We start from the raw sequence: 7,141 nt of genomic DNA on the forward strand, positions 1-7,141 counted from the left end.
GGCCTAGACCTCGGAGGAAGTGGGAGACGAACACGACGTTCTTGTTCGGTTCGGGGGTGGGGACGGTCTGCCCTCGGGGAGGTAGCCGATGCAAAATCTCGGCGGTCAGTTATCTGGCCTCCCTCAACTTTTTGATGTCTTCTTCCGTGACGGAGGAAGGGACCCATCGGCCTTGAAGGCTAGATCCGGACATGACTGAAGGTTCGGAGCACCTGACCTGAACTTTAGGTGCTGGAGCTTGAGGTGGGGAAAGGATTTGATTGAGCACGGGAGGAAAAAATAAAAGCCTTGTCCCTTTATAAAGAGGGTGCATATCAAGCGTCCTCTCCGTGTCCGTTTGGACTTACCTATAATCTAGGAGTTCTAGAAGCAGTTGGGTTACCCACGCCCGTATTGATGAGGATACCGGAATAAGGGGACACGATCTCTGCTTTAACAAGACGTGCCAAGGAAACTGCCTCACATGACGCGCTGAGGTGGGATAATGAAACGACTCGAATAAAGGCTTGGTCGTGGTGTGTCACACTACGGAATACGTCAGCAGATTAGATTTGTGTAAATATTATTCTCTCTATGGCAATATGTGGAAACTTATTTTGAAGAGCCGGACACTTTCTTTGTGTTCAAAATATTCTATGAAGTACTTGGAGGAGGAACCCTCCTTGCAATGCTAAAGACAATCTGCGCGCCGGACTCGTCGTCATTGAAGCCTGGTTCAGGGGCTACTGAGGGAGTCCTGGATTAGGGGGTGTCCGGATGGCCGGACTATACCTTCAGTCGGACTCCTGGACTATGAAGATAGAAGATTGAAGACTTCGTCCCGTGTCTGGAAGGGACTTTCCTTGGCGTGGAAGGCAAGCTTGGCGATACGGATATGTAGATCTCCTACCATTGTAACCGACTCTATGTAACCCTAGCCCTATCCGGTGTCTATATGAACCGGAGGGTTTTAGTCCGTAGGACATCATATTCATACACAACAATCATACCATAGGCTAGCTTCTAGGGTTTAGCCTCTCCGATCTCGTGGTAGATCTACTCTTGTACTACCCATATCATCAATACTAATCAAGCAGGACGTAGGGTTTTACCTCCATCGAGAGGTCCCGAACCTGGGTAAAACTTCGTGTCCCTTGCCTCCTGTTACCATATGGCCTAGACGCATAGTTCGGGACCCCCTACCCGAGATCCGCCGGTTTTGACACCGACAGTGACCGACCGGGAAGTTGCTCCTGGGTGCGCATGAGTGAGGACAAAGTGCACAGAAAAGACTAGTATTGATCTATGGGGCCAGTCTAGATCCCGCCAGGAGTAACGACCACCGGCGGGTGTGTCCGGGGCGTTACAAGTTGGTATCAGAGCCGACCCTCGTGGTTACATGGATGTTTGCGGAGAGGTGCGCGATCATGTTGTTCATGACGTTTGTGACCCGTCGTGGCACCCGACATGGCACATGTACTGGACTGGATGCACAGACGTATGTGCCAAGAGGGAACGTTCCTTTGGCCCGACGAGGACGTCGGTTCCTCTGAGTGGGGGTTTATGTGATGGCCTGGCTTATTAGAGATGATAGACTACTCATATCAATAAGGAATTCCTTCTTTTCCGGGAGCCCATTCGGACAGAACTCCAAAGTTAAGCGTGCTCAGCTTGGAGTAGTGTTAGGATGGGTGACCGATCGAGAAGTTGCTCCCGGGTGCGCATGAGTGAGGACAAAGTGCGCAGAAAAGACTAGTATTGATCTGTGGCGCCAGTCTAGATCCCGCGAGGAGTAACGACCACCGGCGGGTGTGTCCGGGGCATTACAGAGGCTCCCTTCATTGCAGATGAAGTTCTCATAGGAGGAGCCTACCGCCTTCATAATGCATCGGACAATCGCTTAGAGCCGAACCCTTAGCTTGGAACGCTGCTAGACTCCGAAGATTCTACGCCTAAGTCCGGACTCATAGTTCATTACCTTTTTCTCTTTCTTCTTTTCGTTTTTATACGATTTCTAGCCCGTGTTTGGATAAACCGCACACTTAAGGGGTATACATCCTTAAATGTACATACTCCCCAATACCCGGGGGCTTCTTGTCACAGAAGCTTATTATTATTTTTCGAGCATCAAGCTCATCACATATATGCGTCGTCTATTCATGTGTTTTCCTCGCCATTATATGCACCTTTATGACTTAAGTTTTTGCAAAGATGGGTTTCCTGGCTCCTGTGCTTATGCCCTACGTTCCCATTTGTTCGGCTAGGGCATAAAGGGAGCACCTCTGCGATTGTTACAGCCGGGTTATCCGGACATGTACCTCAGAAGGGTGAAGCCGAAAGCTAGCGTTCTTAAGGGAATAATAGGTAGGCGAACAAAAGATGAACTTCACTCGTTGCGCTACAAGCCCCCAAAATATAACATACTGTGATTTTTAGCATCACAACTCAGGTGTGCACAACAACGCACACTGGCCCAAGGAGAGGAACCCTTAACGGAACTATTCTCTCTAGAAGATGTTTCTTACAATCAAATGTAATATAACATAAATCCCCGAATACAACTTGTCTGTTCAAGCAACTATGACCGGACTGCATGGTTTCCGAACATACTTCGGTGTTTACCACCAGTACAATATTCGGAAACACTCCAAACTTTGGATTTAGGAGGTTAAAGTGGAAGGTCTGCCATGACAATCATTTTATAATTCGGCTGGAGATACATTTGTTGATAAAAGTACATTACTACATGGACTCGAAAACTTCCTCCTCCTCTAGACCATCTAATAAGTTGTCTAGCTTACAATCCTGCTGAGAAAACTTGGCGGCTATTTTTACTTGGTCATATACTAAGCTAATAGGAATTTCCTATCCGTCTGGTCCCCGAGGCCCGACCTGGGCCATATGATTCGGATCATGTCCGGTGAACCGTGTTTTCACCATGGCCCAGACCTCTCGTGCACCTTCTCGGCATGCTGATATCTTCCATAGTCCAAACTGGCGATGAGCTCCTTTGAATAAATTCACGAGCTCCTCCATACATTCTGGAGGAGAATCAGCTGGCTATAGAGTTTTAGCAATGTTCCTCATTGCCTTCCGGGCTCGTTCATGCACTTTGGGCAGCTCTTGTAGCAGATCACCTTGAAATCCAGAAACCTCTTCTTCGGGCCGCCCAGTCAGCACGCCTACAGAAATAAAGCTGTTAAAACTTCCCACTAGGGGACTGTATGGCAGTAAGGTTAAAAGGCATACTGAATATGTCGCCTTTCAGCTTTCTGTTCTCTTTCAAGGCATCTGCCAGTTGGGCGCGTATGTCCTTCAGCTCCTCTGCCTGCTTGATGTTGGCATCTTGCAGCTAGTTATTCTCATCCCTGGTCCGTGTTAGCATACGTTGACCAACGGCTTCTTGCCCTTCGGCATGCTCCTTGTCCGCTTGAGCAACCCTTAGCCTTTCCTCCAACTGCTCTGTCGATCCTGTCGCTGAAAACAAAACAATGCATATTTTAAAATCATTGTTGGCGCATAATCGTATTTCCCGGACACTGTTGTGCTTACCATCTGATGCCTTTCTGGAATTCTTCAAATTCTCCAGTTCGGCAATGACAACAGTTAGTTTGGTCTGACACCCTTCAAGGTCCTTGGACAATGTGTTATTATTCTCCGTGAGTACCCGATGATTTAACCATCCTTCAATCAGTTGGGCCAACTTCTTCAAGTCTTGGGGGCGACGGGCATATGACCATGTTAAATTGTGTCAAATTTCACATGTATTTTCTTTGACAACAGCTGAATAATTCTGGCAAGTCCATCTTGAGCTTCCTAGATGTAGGCATCCGTCGAATTCAGTGCGGTGAATTCCTGTTCGGACAAGTCCGATGTACGCATGGCCTCCTTCAAGCGATGGTGGTTCATCACGCTCTCCACTTCGGAATTTGTGACCGACACGTCATCCGAATCCTCTTGAGGAGGCGGAACAGGCGTGACTTTTGCTCATGTCCTAATAGGTGAGTTCGGCAATGGATTAGTGGGCATCTGGCTAACTGGGTATTTTCCCACCGTTTGTCGTGTACTCCTCCTAAAAGATAAAAAGGGGGAGACCTTTAAACATTCCAGACTCATGCCTAGGCATGCATTAAGTACAAATACCTCTGGGAAGACTGTGAAGCCTCCACAGTACTCCCGGATCCTTTTCGTTTTGAACGACGGCCTTGCGTGGGGGACGTCCTCAAAGAGTTATGGTCCTTGGAACACCGATCCTGATGAAATCCGGATTAGTACAGCGGGAAAGGATACAAATGAGGATCTCTTCTTAGGAAGCCTTTGGATACTCACGATGCAGAATGGGTAAAGGCAAGGGTAGTCGGCGATAATGGCCACTTCCGAACCGTCAAGGCTCGCCTGATAGAACACCACATCGTCAAATTCTCTCTCTCTCTCTCTCTCTCTCTATATATATATATATATATATATATATGGATCCTTACAAAAGCTAGGATCCTTATAACGATTATGATCCTCCGGCTGAGGAGCAGGACAGTGGACGTCCTCGATCATCCTCTTCCATGACTAAAGTCGGTGGCAATGAAAGGTACATTTGATCAGCATCTGTGATGCAGTAAAATAATCACAGATGAAGCAAGATCTTACCCATTCAATAGGAGTGTACATGGAATAGGCCTCCCGACAGTTTAAATGAAGAAAATCTTCTTTTTTGCCCTTATACAGATCGGCCAAAGTAGAGGCCAGTTCGGCTAGGGTATCCGGACCCTGCCATCTGTAACAGGACGCGTCGGCTTCTCCATTGTAACACCGTAAAGGAGTTACTCTGGATTGGAGGGGCAGCACGCACCTCTTTATTGCGATCGCCATGACTTCGACTATTGAGAGTTCGGAGTGGGCCAGCAGCCTGACCTTGCTGACCAATCACTGTATATCCGTGTTGCCCTCTTCTTTGGGACTTCAGGGACGCCAGTTGAGGCGCTTCCTTAAAGGGGCACTAGAGAATTCAGGGAGGCCACTTCGAACTAGGTCTGGCAGTGGAATGTCATCCACATAAAACCATTCTGAAGTCCATTGTGGGTAAACCTCTTTAGGTGTTCCTACGAGGTATCCAGACCCGGCTATACGCCATACTTCGGTGCCGCCCACCTCGAAAATAGCGCCTCCTCGGTGGCGAGGAACGAGACAAAAGAACTTCCTCCATAATTCAAAGTGGGCCTCGATACCCAAAAATAGCTTGCAGAGGGCAACAAAGCCTGAGATGTGCAAAATCGAACCTGGGGTGAGGTTGTGTAGTTGGATACCGTAAAATTCCAATAACCCCATGAGAAAGGGATGGATTGGAAATCCTAGGCCCCGCAACAAGAATGGGACGAAGCACACCCTCTCAGTTGGGGAAATTCTCGACCATCGCGTCACTGCCTGTTGAGTACAATCCTGCTCGAGAGGAGACTAGATCCACGGGAGGGAGGCAGCCTTGCATCTAGAGCCGACTTAACTGAAGATAAGGCATGGAGCAACTCTGCCAATCGCCCTCTTGAGGGCCATGGGGACGTGAGGGGGATGTCATTTGGAGGTCTATATCACCTTATATAGATGCCTTCTGAACATGGACTGTTCGTATGCATGCTGCGCGTGAAAGTCGAAGCGTCGTCAGGGGGAATTGAAAAAAACGTTAATATTGTCGCCGGATTATCGATAGTCCGGATTGTAATGAAGAACCCACCTTTCAAAGCCAAAAATACAAGACCGAAGACTACGTCGTCATTGAAGGCGAGTTCGGGGGCTACTGAGGGAGTCCTGGATTATGGGGTCCTCGGATGGTCGGGTGATACGTCTCCAACGTATCTATATTTTTTGATTGCTCCATGCTATATTATTTACTGTTTTGGACATTATTGGGCTTTATTATCCACTTTTATATTATTCTTGGGACTAACCTATTAACTGGAGGCCCAGCCTAGAATTGCTGGTTTTTTGCCTATTTTAGGGTTTCGAAGAAAAGGAATATCAAACGGAGTCCAAACGGAATGAAACCTTCGGGAACGTGATTTTCTCACCGAACATGATCCAGGAGACTTGGACCCTACGTCAAGACGCAAAAGAGGAGGCCACGAGGTAGGGGGCACGCCTACCCCCCCAGGTGCACCCTCCACCCTCGTGGACCCCCTATTGCTCCACCGACGTACTCCTTCCTCCTATATATACCTACGTACCCCCAAACGATCAGATACGGAGCCAAAACCCTAATTCCACCGCCGCAACTTTCTGTATCCACGAGATCCCATCTTGGGGCCTGTTCCGGAGCTCCACCGGAGGGGGCATCAATCACGGAGGGCTTCTACATCATCACCATAGCCCCTCCGATGAAGTGTGAGTAGTTTGCCTCAGACCTACGGGTCCAGAGTTATTAGCTAGATGGCTTCTTCTCTATTTTTGGATCTCAATACAATGTCCCCCCCTCTCTTGTGGAAAACTATTCGATGTAATCTTCTTTTTGCAGTGTGTTTGTTGAGACCGATGAATTGTCAGTTTATGATCAAGTCTATCAATGAACAATATTTGAATCTTCTCTGAATTCTTTTATGTATGATTGGTTATCCTTGCAAGTCTCTTCGAATTATCAATTTGGTTTGGCCTACTAGATTGATCTTTCTTGCAATGGGAGAAGTGCTTAGCTTTGGGTTCAATCTTGCGGTGTCCTTTCCCAGTGACAGTAGGGGCAACAAGGCACGTATTGTATTGTTGCCATCGAGGATAACAAGATGGGGTTTTCATCATATTGCGTGAGTTTATGCCTCTACATCATGTCATCTTGCTTAAGGCGTTACTATGTTTTCATTAACTTAATACTCTAGATGCATGCTGGATAACGGTCGATGAGTGGAGTAATAGTAATAGATGCAGGCAGGAGTCGGTCTACTTGTCTCGGACGTGATGCCTATATACGTGATCATACCTAGATATTCTCATAACTATGCTCAATTCTGTCAATTGCTCAACAGTAATTCGTTCACCCACCGTAGAATACTTATGCTCTTGAGAGAAGCCACTAGTGAAACCTATGGCCCCCGGGTCTATCTTCATCATATTAATCTTCCTATACTTTGCTATTTACTTTGCTTTTATTTTATGATGCATCTTTATCATAAAAATACCAAAAATA

Source organism: Triticum dicoccoides, chromosome 7A (genome assembly GCF_002162155.2).
Source record: "Triticum dicoccoides isolate Atlit2015 ecotype Zavitan chromosome 7A, WEW_v2.0, whole genome shotgun sequence".
NCBI lineage: Eukaryota > Viridiplantae > Streptophyta > Magnoliopsida > Poales > Poaceae > Triticum > Triticum dicoccoides.